This window comes from Macrobrachium nipponense, chromosome 26, assembly GCF_015104395.2.
Source record: "Macrobrachium nipponense isolate FS-2020 chromosome 26, ASM1510439v2, whole genome shotgun sequence".
In the NCBI taxonomy this organism is placed as follows: domain Eukaryota; kingdom Metazoa; phylum Arthropoda; class Malacostraca; order Decapoda; family Palaemonidae; genus Macrobrachium; species Macrobrachium nipponense.
Genome location: NC_087215.1, coordinates 8045109 through 8065108, shown reverse-complemented (window position 1 = coordinate 8065108; position 20000 = coordinate 8045109).

The following is a 20000-nucleotide window of genomic DNA, read 5'->3' as shown; positions in this document are numbered from 1 at the left end:
CCATATATATATATTTATATATATATATATATATATATATATATATATAGATTATATATATATTATATATAAATAAATTTTATAAAAATATATTAACTGAAACTGCTTGTAAGGAGCTAATGATGGAAATGTTTAAAGAAGAAAAAGGAGAAGAATTAGAAAGAAAAAATAAGGAAAACTGGAACTGAGCTGACTTGTCAGAAAGCTGATGAAGGTAAGGGATAGGAATTGAGGAACACCTGCAAGAAAAATTGAAATAGAAACTTGATCGAACTCAGTAAGGAAATGATAATGATAGGAATAAGGAGAAAGAGAAAGCCAAGATGTAGAGGAGTAGAGAAAACAAGTTCTTTATTGGCTGCTATGAGGTTTCTATTTTGACATCAGTAAACATCCCTGACAGGATAAGAAGAAGCAGGGGGCCATAAGAGAGTCAGTTGGTCGACCCCCCCCCCCCCACCTCCCCATCATCATTCCGCTGTTTCAGGAGCACATCAGGATTATCTGTCTACTCCGAAAGACGCCATTTTTCTTCTTCTTCTTCTCTTGCTCTCGTTGGCGGTTGGGGAGAGAGATGTCCCCAGAAGGACTTATTTCTCCTATATCTATATACCTTTGATAAACTGGGGTAAGATATTCAATAATGCCAGTTCTAATGCAGACTTAAAGAAAGATAGTTATTTGTATTCAGTTTTATTGAAGCAAAATTAAACTGTATTTAAAAACCTTTTGGTTGGAGGAAATTGTTCATATCTATTATGCAGTGTAATTATGACTTCAAACAAGTCCGCGGAAAGGAAAAATGAAAAAAAAGAAAGAGAGGAAAAGACGGGAAATGACTTGAGCGCTATTTCTGTCTGTCAGGAAATCACGAGTGAAGAGAGAATCAATCTGTCAGCTTTGTCAGCTATTCTTTTCAAGAGACGTTTAATGCTTTCCTTGAAGTGGATTTCCGTGGGAAAGATAAAGGAACAAAAGAAATAATTTATTTATGAATTCAAAATTAAGTGTTCCTTCTTAGAATGCAGGTAAATAGTGACAGACGTGAGACGTGTATGGAACTACATTATTTTTAGCTTCAGCTACGTGGCAATCCTTCTCCAACCACGCCCAAAATAAAATATTTTTCATATTTTTCAGTGGTAAAAAAAATAATAAACATTTTTATTGAAAAGTCAAATTTACATCTTTATGAAAAGGGAAAAAAAAAATTTATGTATTAGTAGTACGAATATAAATCAGTATTTGAATGTAAAATAAAAATCTCTCCCCTCAGTTTACAAAGCTCCCTAACCCCTTCCGGAATAACTCTGTGTCGCTCGGTGAACATCAATGGGAATTCATGCATTCTAAATGCACACACTCACTTTATATAGTATATAATATATAGATTATACGTCCTTTTTTGAATGAAGATATACTGGATAATATTAAATTTTATTTCGAAATGAGGTGAGAACGGCAATCAATCCTTTGTTGCTAGAACGATTTTTTAAAAATAAAATAAGTTTGCTATCATTATCAGCACATCAGAAACAACGCTTGCATAAAATCATTCTACTAATACCGCCACTATGTTTAGTAGTCACCGCTTCTAATGTTTCTACTTTCTGTAATATCAACCATGAATCCTTATAGACACTTAAAAGACTTTTGTAATGCTTCATTGCAGATTTGAACTGCTATTCAAAGTCTCGTTAACAGTACGTCGAATTTAACCGTTCAACAATTGTTGTGCATTGCAATGGTGCAACGGGACATCCGAGCTCTAACTGTGCAATTTTCGATTGGGTAAACAATTAGACGGTACTTGCGAATTCCCGGAAGTAACAGCTTTGCATTAATTTCAGAATGGATAACCAAATGGCCACTTTACAGGAAAGCGTCGTGCAAATGTTTTCAATGATATCTTAAACCCATTGCATTAACAAAGGTTAAACGTAACATTTAAGTTCTGATCTCAAGTTACGTTGATAGTCGCTGGGTAGTCCTTCAAGAGTCCCAACTTAGGTCCCTCACAAGTCCCTCGATAGTCTGATAACAGTCCCTTAAAAGTAACAAAAAATAAATATATAAATAATTAAAAATCCTTCACAAGTCAACCCAAAGCCCCGCGAAGTTCCTCGAAAGACAAACAAAAGGATCTCTCAAAAGTCCTGCAAGAAAGTCCCTCGACAGTCATTCACAGAAATGAAAGTCCACTCAAGTAGATGCGTTGTAAGTTACTGTAAATGTTAGGCCACAGAAGGAGTTACAAGGATTATAATGCCCACCATCCGAGGGAGGCATCGTGTGCTCACTTATCTCTAGGAGCAGGTTTTACTGTTAATTCACATTGTCCTAATGATTTTGTCTAGCTTTCTTTTAAACTCTTCCCACTGTTGCTATTTACAACTTCTAGTGGCAGTTAGGGGACTAAATATTCGCTTCTAAGTGGAGAGAGAGAGAGAGAGAGAGAGAGTTACACAGATTTACACTCAGCATTCAAGCAACGTAAGAGTCATTATGTCATATTGAATCACAGTCACAGCTCGGCATGAGAGTCACGCTCTAATGGCATTTGATTCCCCTCTCCCTCTAAATGCATTGCAGGAAAAACGTTGTTGCCCTTTGCAATAGCAATAACGAGGCATCATCCAGAGAAGTACAAGGCAATGACATCAGTCCTGCCGAGATTTCCGATAAAACAACACGACAACTAAACGTTGATGAAGTCTCCCATAATCAACCCAAATAAAGTTGCGTTTCATATGGAAACAGTTTAATTGTAGTTATGTAATTATTAACCTATATTTAGGTAGTGGTATTTATTCCAAATTCGAGGCGAGAAGTTACAGGTACTTGATTATTTGATTCTAGATTTCGCATAAATATAAAATTTCTTAAACCAAGAACTATCTACCTACGAGAAACTGTCGTGGGTTAAACAGTATACGGGATGCTTGGAATGAAAGCTTCAACTCTATCATAAGGCACATTTTATGTAGATAAGAGTATGATTTTCACCCTAACGAGCGATATTCATGTCGTGAAGAGGTTAACCACCGAATAGCAGCCATGTGGCACCACCGTATAGCAGCCATGTGGCGGTCAGAAGGAACCAATGAGCGCGCAGTACGTGACTGTACGTCTGTAACATGCAAGTAGCAGCTGCTGCGTATATTTATATACATTATTTAAGGAAGATGAAGCGAAATAAAAGAAGATGGTAGCAATCAAGGTTATATACTAGAAGGGTATAGAATACAGTGGTCGGGAATTACTCGCTGACATGAGATTCCAAGAAGTTTCTGGCCACAATAAAGTCTTTTCTTCGTAATAACTAATAAATTGAAGGACCTCTTCCTCATTCCAATCAGCCATGTAGACATTTACGTACTGACTGACCAAACAAGGGACTCTGCTATGGACGGACTTGTTCATAGTCGGTGTTAACAAGTTCAGCAACCTCTGTTGATACGCGTGTAATACAGGTCCCGTCCACACATGGCGTAACGTGCAAAGAGACCTCCCTTTGATTCGGGGCCCAAAAACCGACAATTGACGGGACGGAGGGCGAACGGGAGCCTCGTACCTCGCGGGTTCGGGGTTCGGGTTCGAGGAACCGTCCACACTTGCGTTTTTGTTACAAGAAACGGTTACAATACAAGGTTCGGTTCGCACATGTGTACCCACCTAAGTTAGTTACCGATGCAGTATTTATTTAAAGTTATTTCACGCCGGAGGACTGAAAATATTAAGCAATTTTGTGCGATTTTTCATTCATTTTACTGAATGTTGAATCTTCCAGTCCAGCGTGCGATAGTGTGAAGTGTCGCTTTAGTTAAGGGTAAGGAAACAAATGATTAAATGCCCAAATTAACTCTCATGTAAATTATTTATGAGTTCTTTCTATGAAACCAGTGTTTATTCTGCTCGTCATTCGTCAAGTTGGTGAATGATAGCTTGGGGTGAACTCGATGATTGTGTAACAGAAGATAAAAGATAGAAGTAAATATTGCCTAGAAATGTAGTCGTAATGTAGTGCAGGAGGGGCAGCACCTGAACCCTATTGTAATGTTATATCGTCAGGTGTTAATGTATTGCGTGTTCTTTTGTTATTCATTCATTGGCTAGTTCGTTGGCTGATCGTTCATTGCTATATTCCTTAATTATTCACATAAGACATAAAGGCATCTTTCTCTAACATTTATTAATTTTGTTTTACGCGTGAGTAAAGCATATGTATACTATTTAGCGTTTTTATGCATTTCCCACTGACTAGTTATTAGTGAGGCATAATTCCACCCTGCGTGTTCGAATTGTCATGTCTTACGTATGTTTGAGTTAAATAAATTTGAATTTTATCCTTCTTATTTTTTTTAAACCAAAATGTACAAACTGTTTTACAATTTGTATGCAGTTCTGATTGAAAAAAAAAAAAGGATACGACCATATTTTCAAAAATGTTTTGGACAGTATATTCTGTCTTTATACCGAAAGGAGTTTAGTTTCCCTAAGTTTAAAATTTCGTTAAGCGAATTACGAGAACTTGAATTTTGAAAAGTTTAAACCTTTCTCTTATAACATGTTTTTATTTCAAAGCTAAGGATCCCTTTAATTTTGGGTTGTCTCTGATATGATATATAATTTTAGTATCATTACCTATGAGTGTCACATAATATAATTACACTTTTCATGATAAGAGATACTGCCTGGGTTGAGTCAAGGCAGCATCAACATCAAACTCTTTGTGGTCATCATTTTAGGTGTCATTAGTAAATCTAAATAAATCTTTGCTAATTCCACTAAAGTAATGTATGCACGCATGTACTCTCCGATGATGTATATGCATAAACTTGGAACACGCAATTTTATCACCAGTATTTTCATTTTTGCGTTTGTCGCTGATCGGGTTGTGGGATTTAGCTAATAATCAATAGATCATGTTGTTTTTCGTGGTGTTACAGAAAGCGCTGGCCTTATGCCAGCACGGGCTCTTGCTTCTAGGAAGGCCTTGTCATCAAAATATAGGATAGGGAAACACATTACAACAAATGAAGATCGTTAACGGCTGTGAAAACCACTCGAGTATTGGAACCTGAACGCTTAATTAATGATAGGCAGCAAGGACGAATCCTCTAAGGATTCGGCTAAGGCCTTCCTGAGTTGAACCCTTGTCTGCCAACCGCTGGGGTGTAAGTGAACACTTTCCCTTCGGAGGAGAGGATATCCGGATATTCTGATAATCCCTTATGGACTATAACGGTGTAATCGTCAATAAGGTGAAGGGCTGCTTGTTCTTCACGATCCCATATAGTATAGCGTTTTTTTATGTTTTCAAGAGCTGGTGCTTTATTGTTTATTATTTAGCGTCGTCCCCAGAATATCATGCACAAGTTTGGGCGTTGTAAATAGTACCCCCATTATGGTCTCTGCTCTTTTGGTTGTTGCCCCAGGGGTAGTTTTTATTAGTGAATAGATGGAGGGATCCTTTTGTCTTTCTTTATTTAGTTTGGTCACGTGTCGTTTCCTTCGTTTCTCACTTGTGTGCCTAATTAATAGGCTACATAGACCTATTCTTTTCGATATTTTCTGATTTTCTTTCGCGTCTTTCTTTTTTGGTGTATGTATGCATGTTAATGAGTCCATATTTACTATACGTATATATATATATATATATATATATATATTTTATATATATATATATATATATATATATACATATATACTATATACACACTACTATACATACATACATACATCATATATATATATATATATATATATATATATATATATATATATATATATATATATATATATGTATGACCCCATTGTATTACATGGAATGGTAAAAGGTGAATGAACAGTTTTATAAAATATAGTCAGGTCTTTTTATGGCGAAAGAATGGGTCAAGTTTAAAAGATATATATTACGGCTGACGTCAGTTATTCTTTGTAGATTACCGCATGATACAATTGATCGTTCATCGAGTGTTATGGCTTTATTGCTTTGAAATGTCCAGCAAAACAAATAGATAAATGAAATGTCAAGCAAACAAACAAGTAAATAATGTTCTAACATGGCTTGCCTACTTGTCGAGTCACTATGCATTTAAATAAACATGAGTGATTCATTTTTCCCATAAATGTATGTAGTTGAAACAGAAGCGAAAGTCAATCGAATTCTATTAATATAAGAAACATCCTAAAACCGACACCCGAAAAGACGAGAAGTAGAAATGAGACGAATGAGATTGACTAAAAAAAAAAAAAAAAAAAAATAGGATATGAAAAGAGAAACAAAAGATCCTCTGCAAAGGAGACTCCTCTTTCAGATCCTCCCAAAGGAAAGCGATCGGCGTCTAAGGATCAGCGTCCGTCAGCGTGACTGGAGATAAACAAAAGGCGATCTAATCCTCCTTCCATTTCCTGCGAGGATTAAATCCTCCGTAAAAGAGGATTGTTGTTGCTGGAGACGCGGATTGAAGTGAGGATCAATCACCTTCCGCCTTCAAGCGTTTTACCGTCGGTTTTTCATTGTTTTAGTTTGAGTTTTACATTTATTTATTATAATGCAAAATTTAATGGCTTGTTCCTAAGGTTAGGTTTATATGTCTTTTGGATATGGGATTGTTTATTTTGTCAGTCAGTTTAATTGTCTTATCTTTGATATTTGAAAACACAGTTTTTGATGTTACGAAAAATAGACTAGAAATTATTGCAGAGAATATATAAGAACTTTAAAGGGTTCAACACACTTTGTCTGGTTAAAACCTTTGCCACCTACCAACACACACTCATATATACACGTTTCCCCAGTTTTACATATGTAAATGTATATATATATATATATATATATATATATATATATATATATATATATATATATATATATATATACACAGACATATAAACAAAAAATATTTTCTAAAGTAACGTTTCTACAGTACCCCAAAAATTATAATTTTTTTCCCTCGTACCGACAAGAACATAAACATATAATCCCCAAGTGCATTGAGTAAAAAATATATTTTAGCTTCAGTTTTAAACCCTCACCGCAACCCCCCCCCCTCCCACACCCCTGGGCAACCCCCTCCTCTTTACCTCCTTTTCGAAATATTTTCCCCACTTTATCACTCCCATTTTTCTTCCTTTTTTCCAATCGTTTTCTCACCCTCCTCCTGCTAAAAAAAAAAAAAAAAACGTTTACTTCAAAGGTAACGTTTTATATTTTTCCGTTCTCTCAAACCTGGTTATTTCTCGCTTTGCCTCTGTTGTTTTTTGCTAAGATTCCTATTTTGTATTTTGCTGTTATAATTAATACTGTGACCCCCTTTTTAATCCTTTCGCTGTAGACCCTCCTCCTCCTCCTCCTCCTCCTCCTCCTCCTCCTCCTCCTCCTCCTAGTCTAGGAAGTTAGACATGAATCAGAATTTTGCGTAATGAACTACCATTTACCCCCCCACCCCCCCCCTCTCTCTCTCTGTCTTCCTCTCTCTATCCTCTCTCTCTCGTCCTCGCTCTCTCCTCTTCTCTCTCTCTTGAAAACAAGGATCTCTCGTGCACATTGGATTGATCTGATAAGTCGATGTGTTATATATTTATGTTGGTGGCACACACACACTGTCACTTACGTTTGTCTATCTGATGATAGATATAATCGGGAAAGGTTATTTATGTCATTAGCATAAAGTGAATAAAGCAATGAACTTATTAAATTTTTTTCGTTGTTTCGTATCTGTCTCTAAATTGTCATTCACATTTGCCGGGAGTATATTTCCAGTATGTTGGGCAGGTTACTGTTGTGGCTTCCTCTTTCATATTATGCTATTTCACCTAAGTATATGTATAAACAGGTGTATATATATATATATATATATATATATATATATATATATATATATATATATATTATTACATATACATACATCGAGCTACAAATGTCCTTTAATATCTAATTCGCTCAGCCTCGGAATTAATATATTTTCATATATATTTAACTGAAAGGGGAATTTTTTAGTCGATAAGAGATTTGTCGGCTCCCGGGCGCGAACCATCGAAACCAAACAAATCCAGGACGACAGTGAAGCTTTAACCCACACCGCCACCGCAAGAGGTAGAGCGAATTAGATATTTATGGACATTTGTAGTTCAATGTATATATATGAATCACGGTAATGTGATATGACTCATATATAAAATCATATAATGTATATATAATATATATATTATATATATATTATAATTATATTATATATATATATAATTAATATATATAAAGAGAGAGAGAGAGAGAGAAGAGAGAGAGAGAGAGAGAGAGTTTTTATTGTATTCAGCAGTGTGTCTAAGATAATATCTTTATGGCATCGTAATTTCCTGACCTTTCCTAAAAATACTTTCTTGTTTTTTACTTTTATTCTGACGGAAATGAGAAACATCTGATTTTCATTTGTTCCTTTTCTCTCTCTTTCTCTACTGGTTATTTATTGCTCCACCTTTTAACTGAGAATGGTTTTTATTGCAATAATATCATCATCATCATATATATTCTGTTTCGTGGGATCCTGTGGTTCTGTGCAGTCATTATAGGTATTCCTATGTCATTGTAACGAGTATCTTTCTCGTATATATATTTTTTTCGACTCTAGGAGTCCTTTATTGTACTCAAAAAGGGAATTTTCTGTCTTTTCGAGTCACGTTTCTCAATTCAGAGTCATTGTATCGTCTTCTTTATCGTTTCACGATGAAGCTTCCTTAGGAAATGTGTTCGACTGAGTCTGGAACTGTTGTATTTATTTGTCTCCGCTTCTGCTCAAAGAATATTGTCCTTTTGTGATTTTCAAAGTGTATCTTAATTCTGCACTAAGAATATGGTTCCTTTTCGTTTGTCTCTTACCCTCGAGCGGTTTCTGTTCCTCGCAAGATTAATTCACAAGTGTCAGAGTATAATATACTCCACCTTGAACTAAAGTTTGATTCTGCTGAAATCAGTAACTTCACTGTTCTGATTTACAATTTAGTAAAGAGAAGCGTTTAGAAAAGAGATTAAAATTCCGCCCACACTCCACCATAAACATGGGAGGCGAAGCGTCAGTACAGATGTGATCCCAGTGTTGGCCATCGATAGAATGGAAATGAACAGCCAGGATCAGTTTCGGTGGCCAGACAATTACATGCAAGCGAATGCTTCATTGAGGGTCGAGCCTTCGTGTGTACACATGAATTATTATTGGATGAATGTGCGTTTGCCAAATCTGTATTGCTGGTGTTGATTGGAATTTATACAGGGATTCGAATTGGATGAGGGTGTGGATCGTATAAGCGGATATATTTTGTTCATTTCAAAAGAGATGAGTAACGGGAAAGGACCACTAGCTTTTGTTACTGTGGTATTTCTATGTTACTTCTGGCATTAATTTGAAACACGTAGGCCTAAGTGGATTAGTGTTAATCGTCATGATTCGTTTGTCATTTTATACTTCGCATTTTTCCCTGATGTTGTTCCGTAATTGTTTTCATACAGTATGGTTTCCGTTCAAATATATTACTTTATTGTTTGCTGATGATCCATTTAATTGCTTGTTTTTTTATGTAATGCACAAATTTTGCTATTCCAAAAGGGCATATACACCAAGGATCTCTTTCAGTACCCCAGTATCCTCACGAAATGTTTCAATGAAAACAAAGCTCTCGTGTGCGATTAGGAATCACCGGATCAGTTTATATACTAAAACGAGAACACTCCCGCGTCTATAATGTCAACAGAAATTATATTTTCTCTCCTACGAAGAGAGGAGAGAGAGAGAGAGAGAGAGAGAGAGAGAGAGAGAGAGAGAGAGGGGGGGGGGGGTTTTCATACGTGAAAAGATTAGCAATTTAATTATTTGATTTGTATTTTAATGAGCAATGAATTCATCTATTCATCTGTCATATAGCATGTCAAGTTTGTTTATACACACACACGCGCAGCGCGCACACACACACACACACACACACACACACACACACACACACACACACACACATATATATATATATATTATATATATATATATATATATTATATATATATATATATATATATTCCGTATATTTTTCGCTATAAGTCGACCTTTAGCCCCAAAAAATCATGCCAAAATTAGGGGGTAGACTTATCTAACGGTAACAAAAAGTTAATCTTTATTATTTTGGCATATCGGTACAGGAATCCAGGCTTTACAGTTGGCTAATAACAATGACAGCCTTCTTGAGGTAACTAGTATGTAAATACCAGTATTAAAAACATTTCACACTGTAATACGACAATAATAATACATTAGAACATCCATTACCTTAAATAAAATTAAACAAATCAAAGTAACTTGAAGAAACCCCAATCGCACAGCAAGTGTAAACATTGCGTAGCTATTTGTAGTACAGTAATTGAGAAGGATGCGTTCACTTTGACAGTTTTGTATTTACTTGGGTATTGTTCAAAAACATTTATGGTATGACATCTTTATTTATCACTTTAAATAAAATAAAAAAATTGTATTTAATTGTAGATATGTATTTTTAAAATCCTTCAAAATTACTTGAGTCATCGTCACTTGAACTAAAACAATTCATCAGACAAATTATCATTCACGGTTTCATCATAAGGATTCCAGTTTGAATCTGGTGAATCAACTGCAGGTTCGTTTTCCCTCAAATGAGCCTGTTTATGCCATAGAAGAACCAATGGTCAAGGAATATTCCAACATAATAATAAAATACCGGCACGTCGTTTTAACAACCCAATCAAAACATTAAACTTGAGTGGCAGTTTGTACATACATATATACGTAGGCTGTTATGCAGCGTTAGTTAGTGCTTTGTTTGTTTACATTACACTCGAGTAACGTATCTTTCGTTTCGTCATTTCTAATCATATTTGCCGGTATTCATCTTTTATATATTACACAGATTTGTTAAAATACCGAGTATATTACCTGTATTTCTTATGGTAAGTAGAGCAACATATGTACCGTAATAACATTCAGGTTATTTTATATGATACGTTTTACACTGCTGCTTATTTTGAGCTTACGGTCTCACATTTTATAGGTCGACTAATATACCCGATATTAGTTAAAAATCAATATAAAAATTTACTCAGAGTTGGGGGTCGACTTATCTTACCGGTCGACTATACGCCGAAATATGCGGAATATGTGTGTGTGTGTGTATTTATATATGCGCGTATGTATTTAAGTACATTTGTGTGTTCATATTGGGTTGGACGATGAATAAACCATTTTCATATTCCCGTTGACAAGCTTTACTGAGCCAAGTTATAAGAACGCGTGCAACTGCCAAATGTCAACATTAATTTGCAAATTCCTTTATCTTTCCATTTTTCACTAAAAATAAATTAAATGGTCGTTTTATTGCTGAATTTCCCCAACTAATGTTTATATCGATATATGTTATCGCGTCCATATTGCTTTTGTTTTGTCTCTCGGCGAATGAAAGTTAATTTTCCTTTGTATTTATTTTGTTCCTTTCTCGGGGACGAATGATGGAGAGATAGATAGATAGATAGGGCTTATGTTTTTATTATACAGCTGCGATCTGCAACTTGCGTATTTCCGTTTGATCTGGCAATTGCTAAATGTATTTTCATTTTAAATGGGAGAGTTTGTGTGGTTCTATATATATATATATATAATATAATATATATATATATATATATATATATATATATATATATATATATATATTATATAATATATACATACATATACATACATACATACTCATATACGTATGTGTATATTTGTATGCAGACGTTTTATATAAATATGTTTTTGATTATTTGAATTGCATCGAAAAGCCAAGTATCATCAATTATTACATTCTTTTTTTTAATTTTTATGCTTAAAATCGCAAATTTATTTTTTACGATGAAACAAAAGCAACTAAAGCATTAGATATAAAAAAATAGATATAAAAGATTTTAAATATTTAAAAAGCTGATATAAAAGATATTAAATCTAATAACCCAAAACACGTAAGTTCTGATAATAGAAAATTCCTTTAATCAAAAGATGAAAACATTGGCCAAAGAAACATTTTCACTTTCTCGCCATAAAATCTGCTTCCGAATCATTTATAAATCGACAAGGAACCTTCAAAAGAAGAAGAAGAAGAAGAAGAATAAGAAGTCTCTCTGGAGACATATTTTGAAAATAAGGTCAGAAGAAGGTCGAGCCACAGAACTCTTCTTCTCTTCTCTATATTTTTCCAGAATCCTGTCACGCTGGATTTGACTTTCATGGAAAATGGGGATTTCCATGAAAGCAAGAGTAGACGATTTCATTTTTTATATACTTTATTAATGATTGGTTTTTGTGAGGATTTACGAAGTTTTTCTTGTCTATTAAAAGAATCTTTTTTTTAGACTGTGCTTTTATATTTACTTTGAAGTAATTTTTCCATTTTGCCTCAGCTGTTTTATTTGTTATGCTTGGTTATATTATATATATATATATATATATATATATATATATATATATATATATATATATATATATATATATATATATATATATATATATATATATATATATATATATATATATATATATATATATATATATATATATATATATATATATATATATATATAATATATATATATATATATATATATATATATATATATATATATATATATATATATATATATATATATATAATATATATATATATATATATATATATATATATATATAAGTCATATCACATTGCCGTGATTCATATACATATATCGAGCTACAAATGTCCTTTAATAGCTAATTCGCTCTACCTCGGAATTAATATATTTTCATATATGTTTAACCAAAGGGGAATTTTATTCAGCGATAATAGAAGTTGCCGGCCGACAGGCAACGAACCATCGAAACATCTTCAATTCCAGACTGGCAGTGAAGCCTAGACCACCCGCCACTGCAAGAGGATATAAGTTTATGCCGCCTCCCATCTCAAATACCTGCCGCGCTCAGGTATTTTTTTACTTTTGGAGACTGCATCAAACCCACCTCGACCTCGGTAGCGTTGTAGTGCTTTTGCCCACACGTAGCCATTATATAAGTCATATCACATTACCGTGATTCATATACATATATCGAGCTACACATGTCCTATAATATCTAATTCGCTCTACCATCGGAATTAATATACTTTCATATATGTTTAATTTTAACCAAAGGGGAATTTTATTCAGCAATAATAGAATTGCCGGCTGACGGGCACGAACCATCGACATCTTCAATTCCAGGACTGGCAGTGAAACCTTAGCCCACCCCGCCACCGCAAGAGGATATAAGTTTATGCGGCCTCCCATCTCAAATACCTGCCGCGCTCAGGTATTTTTTTACTTTTGGAGACTGCATTAGACCCACCTCCACCTCGGTAGCGTTGTATTGCTTTTGCCCGCACATAGCCATTATATAAGTCATATCGCATTACCGTGATTCATTTACATATATCGAGCTACAAATGTCCTTTAATATCTAATTCGCTCTACCTCAGAATTAATATATTTTCATATATGTTTAACTGAAGGGGAATTTTATTCAGCGATAATATAATTGCCGGCCGACAGGCACGAAACCATTGACATCTTCAATTCAGGACTGGCAGTGAAGCCTTAGCCCACCCCGCCACCGCAAGAGGATATAAGTTTATGCCACCTCCCATCTCAAATACCTACCGCTCTCAGGTATTTTTTTAGTTTTGGAGACTGCATCAAACCCACCTCGACCTCGGTAGCGTTGTAGTGCTTTTGCCCGCACGTAGCCATTATATAAGTCATATCACATTACCGTGATTCATATACATATATCGAGCTACAAATGTCCTTAAATATCTAATTCGCTCTACCTCGGAATTAATATATTTTCATATACGTTTAACCAAAGGAAGAATTTTTATTCAGTGATAATAGAATTGCCAGCACGACAGGCACGAACCATCGACATCTTCAATTCCAGGACTGGCAGTGAAGCCTTAGCCCACCCCGCCACTGCAAGAGGATATATGTTTATGCCGCTCCCATCTCAAATACCTGCCGCACTCAGGTATTATTTACTTTTGGAGACTGCATCAAACCCACCTCGACCTCGGTAGCATTGTAGTGCTTTTGCCCGCACGAAGCCATTATATAAGTCATATCACATTACCATGATTCATATACATATATCGAGCTACAAATGTCCTTTAATATCTAATTCGCTCTACCTCAGAATTAATATATTTTTCATATATGTTTAACCAAAGGGAATTTTATTCAGCGATAATAGAATTGCTGGCCGACAGGCACGAACCATCGACATCTTCAATTCCAGAACTGGCAGTGAAGCCTTAGCCCACCTCGCCACCGCAAGAGGATATAAGTTTATGCGCTTCCCATCTCATATACCTGCCGCGCTCAGGTATTTTTTTTTAGTTTTTTGGAGACTGGCATCGAAACCCACCTCGACCTCAGTAGGGTTGTAGTGCTTTTGCCCGCATGTAGCCATTATATAAGTCATATCACATTACTGTGATTCATATACATATATCGAGCTACAAATGTCCTTTAATATCTAATTTGCTCTACCTAGTAATTAATATATTTTCGTATATGTTTAACCGAAGGTGGGGAATTTTATTAAGCGATAATAGAGTTGCCGGCCGACGGGCCACGAACCATCGACATCTTCAATTCCAGGACTGGCAGTGAAACCTTAGGCGTAATATACTCCCCCTCCCCTTCCTCCCTACCACATCCCCCCACCCCCCAATATATATTATATATATATATATATATATATATATATATATATATATATATATATATATATATATATATATATATATTATATATTATATTATATATATATATATATATAGATATTATATATATTTATATATATATATATATATATTATATATATATATATATATATATTATATAATATATATGGAATAACTTGATCACGAAGTACGTATATAAAACGTGATGCTATGTATAAATAAAGGTTTTTGCCACGAAGGAAAAAAAGGAAAAAGCGAGATAGCCAAGTACTTCCGGTCCTGTTCGGACCCTTTACTGAGGCAAACTGATTTTACAGAGAACAACATAGTCAAAAGAAGGCTTACTATACAAACTGACACTACAAGATTAGCAATAAGGGTGATTTTCACTCTACAGAAAGGAGGAGCCGCTGAGGGTAGCCACACCTTGAAGGATACACGCAGTAAACAAGTGATTCTTCCAGAAAACAGTACATTTTGAAAAAACACGGGAGTATATACAATTTAATATCATGAATTTTTACACAGATTTTCCCCAAAAAATTATTATTAATGAAATGACGAAAGAAAATATAAATATATATGTATATTCGAGCAAGAGAAAGAGGGAGAGAGAATATCGAACCAGAGAGAGAGAGAGAGAGAGAGAGAGAGAGAGAGAGAGAGAGAGAGAGAGAGAGAAAATAATAACAATATACATGTGGGACTAATTTATTAGTTGTTCATTTATTTAAGGTCCTTTAAGAATGAATAAATAAATAATGATTTCAATCCACCATCCTCCCAAGAAGCCAGGAGGGAGCTGGTGGCATCTGCCAGCTCAAGATAATTAACATATCATTAATTATCCGTCCTTAATTAAACACTTCCTGCCACATGTGCGCAGATTGATTTCCAGTCTTCACTGAGAGGAAATTCATATTGTTTATAACTATGGCTTCATTAGTCATGTTACTTTGTTTGTGGGATATTTCGTGCAATGGATTAAATACGGACGAATGTAAATGAATGTTAAATAAATTGGGAAACAAGTTTGTTAATCACTGTAAAACGTGTATAAGCTCCTAATGTGGTTCCCTAATTACCTTGCTGTTTTGGACCCTTCGTGCATAAGTATGTACGTCTTGAAAGATATATATATATATATAATATATATATATATATATATATATATATATATATATATATATATATATATATATATATATATATATATATAATAGGTTAGAATTGGGCGCGTCTCACGGCACAAATTGAAGAAATGACGACCGAAAACAACACTTCAAGAAAAAGATCTGTTAATAAATTCTCAAGAGGATTAATGCTTCCCTTTCTCCTCCACAATTCCCAATACCCGCCCAGGGTAAGTAAGACCTGCCACAGTAATCTACGATCTACCCAATAACACGAATGGGGCAAGGAAGGGCTGTAAACACCTCCCCTAATGGAAGGTGGGGCAATATAGCTCTGGCCCTTTCTGGCCATCGCTTCGACGGCCTCTCTCCCAGACTCTATGGGACAATAGAGGACGACCAAGGGCGCTCCATGGCCGCCGGTAAACACTGAGCTACGCCGTTATCCAGGGGCGTCAGTGGTGACTATAGCTGAGTTTTGCAATAACTCATAATTTAGACATTTTGTGAGTGTCTGTTGCATCCCGGCTGTAAAGTGTTCGGTGTCTGTGAAATGAAGATGCCATATCGTCGGGTATTGTCATTGTGTGTTTTTATTGGTCCAACTTTTAAAAGTATTTTTCGTAAACTGTTCCTTGATTTTGCAAAGAGGTTTTTTCATTGTCGAGAATATTTATTGAACAGATCTTATTTATGCTTGATAGAGGTTTATACTTGGTAGAATATGTGTTTAATGAGTTTAATGATGGTGTGTGGATATTCACATGTAGTTTCAGGGATTTATTAATACAATAATAGTAACATTATGGCGAATTATACAGTAGTTTGGCTTCTTATGATAACTGAGGTTGCCTAAAGAAGATGAAGGAAATTTGAAAGCGATCGTCCAAGAATTAAAAGATAAATGAGTAAATAAATACTTTTATAAGCATCCGGTCGCACCAAATGTAAATTTTTTTTCTCAGTAGTATTTCCATCCCATCCCATTCCATCGCGAGGTGGCCAGTCTGAACCTCCCCCCCCTCCCCCACCGCCCCTTCAGTTCCTTCCTGTGGTCTAACCACCGTCAAAACTTCCGCCGTTCCACAACTTCGCTCCTACTGAGAGGTCCTCAGCGAAAACTTAACGGCTGAAATTGCCGGCATTCGTCTGTCTCAAGGCTTGGTCTGTCTGTAACGACTAAATTTCCCGCCGCCAGTTCCTTAGGCAGCCGATTGTCTCTCTCTCTCTCTCTCTCTCTCTCTCTCTCTCTCTCTCTGTCACGTTAAAAGCTGACTTTGCCTCGTGCAACCTTGATAATAGATTCGAAATCCCTGAAAACTCAGTCTTTGAGGAGAGTCTCCCGACACGAGAGTTGCTGGGCGTCGCTTTGAAAGGTTTTTCTGCCTCTTTGAGATTCGGGGATTCCATCCTCTTGTCTTCGGAGCTGATCTGAGGATGAAAGAGGCGGCGTCTTCTCCTTCGAGTTCGTTTCTTCTCATTCTTCTCTTATGTTATGCTTATTTTCCGTTTTTCCTTTTATGTTTTATTTAAAATTTTGATGATGTCTGGTATCAACTTGTTTTGATACAGTTCCTATCTGCATTTCGTAACCCTGTTGTATTTTGACTATTACACACACACACACACACACACCACACACACATATATATATAGTATATATATATAATATATATATATATATATATATATATATGTGTGTGTGTGTGTGTGTGTGTGTGTGTGTGTGTGTGTGTGTGTGTGTGTATGTGCGTCTCTGTATGTATGTATGTATGTATGTGTGCTACCACTAGATATCTTTCTTAAGGAAAATAAAGAAACATGATTATTTCCCAACTGATTGTTCCTTTTTTTAGATATTATAACTGCCATTGTAGGTTAACATAGTAAACAGAGGGTTTGCCCAGAAAGGCATGGAAATGTTTATATGTTGTATATATAATACTTATAGTTAAAGGCTCTTTCATTTCACAAAAGATCCACTCTCTCTCTCTCTCTCTCTCTCTCTCTCTCTCTCTCTCTCTCTCTCTCTCTCTCTGTCTAGAACATTTAAATTACAGGAGTCACTTAATTTTTTTTTTTACAAATCCAAAATTGTCATTTATAACCCCTCCACACTTCTCCCCCCACCCCCCCACACACATACACACAAAATATTCCAATACCAAAACGTTTAGACGAAAACAAATACATGAATATTACAAAATAGATTTATTTGTAATCATCTGTTACACGCAAATGGTACAAAGAATCACGAAAGTAACTGTCATTAGTTGTTTAAATAGAAAAAAAAGGATGAGGAAGAGAGTCATTTGCATTCGTGATTGGAAGCCTTTTGTGGAAATTCACCAGCGTCAATATATGGTTTGTTGTCACAGTCAACATTTCAGCAAATAAATATCATAAACTTCATAAAGCGTCCTTCAGTTAATTTATCGCGTATATGGTAAAGGCATATTTACCGTGATAAAATTGTGTAATTACAATTCATTTTTATTATTTCATATATCGTATATTTTTGCTTGGAGATTCGTTGATGGTCTTTTATAAGGTAGCTCAAATTTATACATATTTTCCGTAGGGTTTTGTCGGGCTATATATATATATATTATATAGGTATATATATATATATAGATATATAGATATATGGTATATATAGAATATATATATATATATATATATATAATATATATATATATATATATATGTATATATATATATATATATATATATATATATATATATATATATATATTATATATATATGTGTGTATAGGATGTATATAGTATATTATATAGAATTTATATATATAATTATATAGATATATCATATATATATGTGTGTGTGTAAATATATATATATATATATATATATATATATATATATATATATATATATATATATATATACACCCATGACAATCAGTAGCATGTTCCATTTTGGTTTTTTAATGCCAACAGTTCCTAACGCGTCCTAGACATCTTCATAACGAAATCAATAAAATCTTTTTCATTACCCAACAGTAATTTTCAATAATGGAAATATTCCCTCTCACAATGAGTGAATCTAGACGCGGATTCGGTATTTATAAAGGTGTAACACAACAGCGTCCTCGAATTTTTGTCTAAATAGGTATCATATGCCCATTTCTTTCCAGAGAAATTCGGCTGTAGCTTGGGCAGTCAGTTAGTCCAGGCGTAACGAGCCATGCAAAATGCATTTTGAAACTGTAACAATTAACCCTATTAAGCTCGGAGATGGTATGGCCTCATCAGCATGTGGGTGATATTTTAACTCTTGGAATTGGGAACTTTAATGCGTTCCTAGACAGATTAAACAACCTTCTACCAAGCACCAACCTCAAAGCAGAATGAGAAAAGGACAACAGAATTCCTCTCCTCCATGTCTTACTATGATGAGCGTTATGTCTGTCGGGCCGTCTGTCATTCAATCACGGCCAAACGGCTGGTCCGATGGGCATGAAACTTGGCAGGATTATAGTGGGGACCCCCAAGACGGTTTATAATGGGGTTTCATCCTACCTCTCCCTCTTCCCGCCTCCGAAGGTGGTATGGGTGAGAAGGGATTCCCTAAAACGGGGCTGGTTCTGCCCGTAGACATAATTTCTGTAGACATATGTTTGCTCGTTCCCATAATTGCGTCTGTCACAGACTTCAAGTTCACAGTATGCAGGAAACCTCCATTATAAATAACTTATACCCTATGGAGGGTGGGGGCCGGGTTAGTGTCGTTAACGCACTTCACGTGGCGCACTGTAGGCATTACTACAGGTTGTTGGCAGCGTCCCGTCGGCCCTTAGCTACACCTACTTTTAACCTTTTTTCTTCGCCACCTTTTCGGCTTCCTTTCTTCAGTCTTCCTGTCCAACACCTTCAACTATCACTTCTCAATGCAACTGTGGGGTTTCTCCTGGTTTCACATTCGGGTTTTTTTTTATTTTTTTATGCTTCACATTCCCCCTTTCACTGTGGGAGGCAGATAATTCATCAATTAAATCAATATCGTGTATCCATTTTTAGACTTACCCCGAGGAGGATATT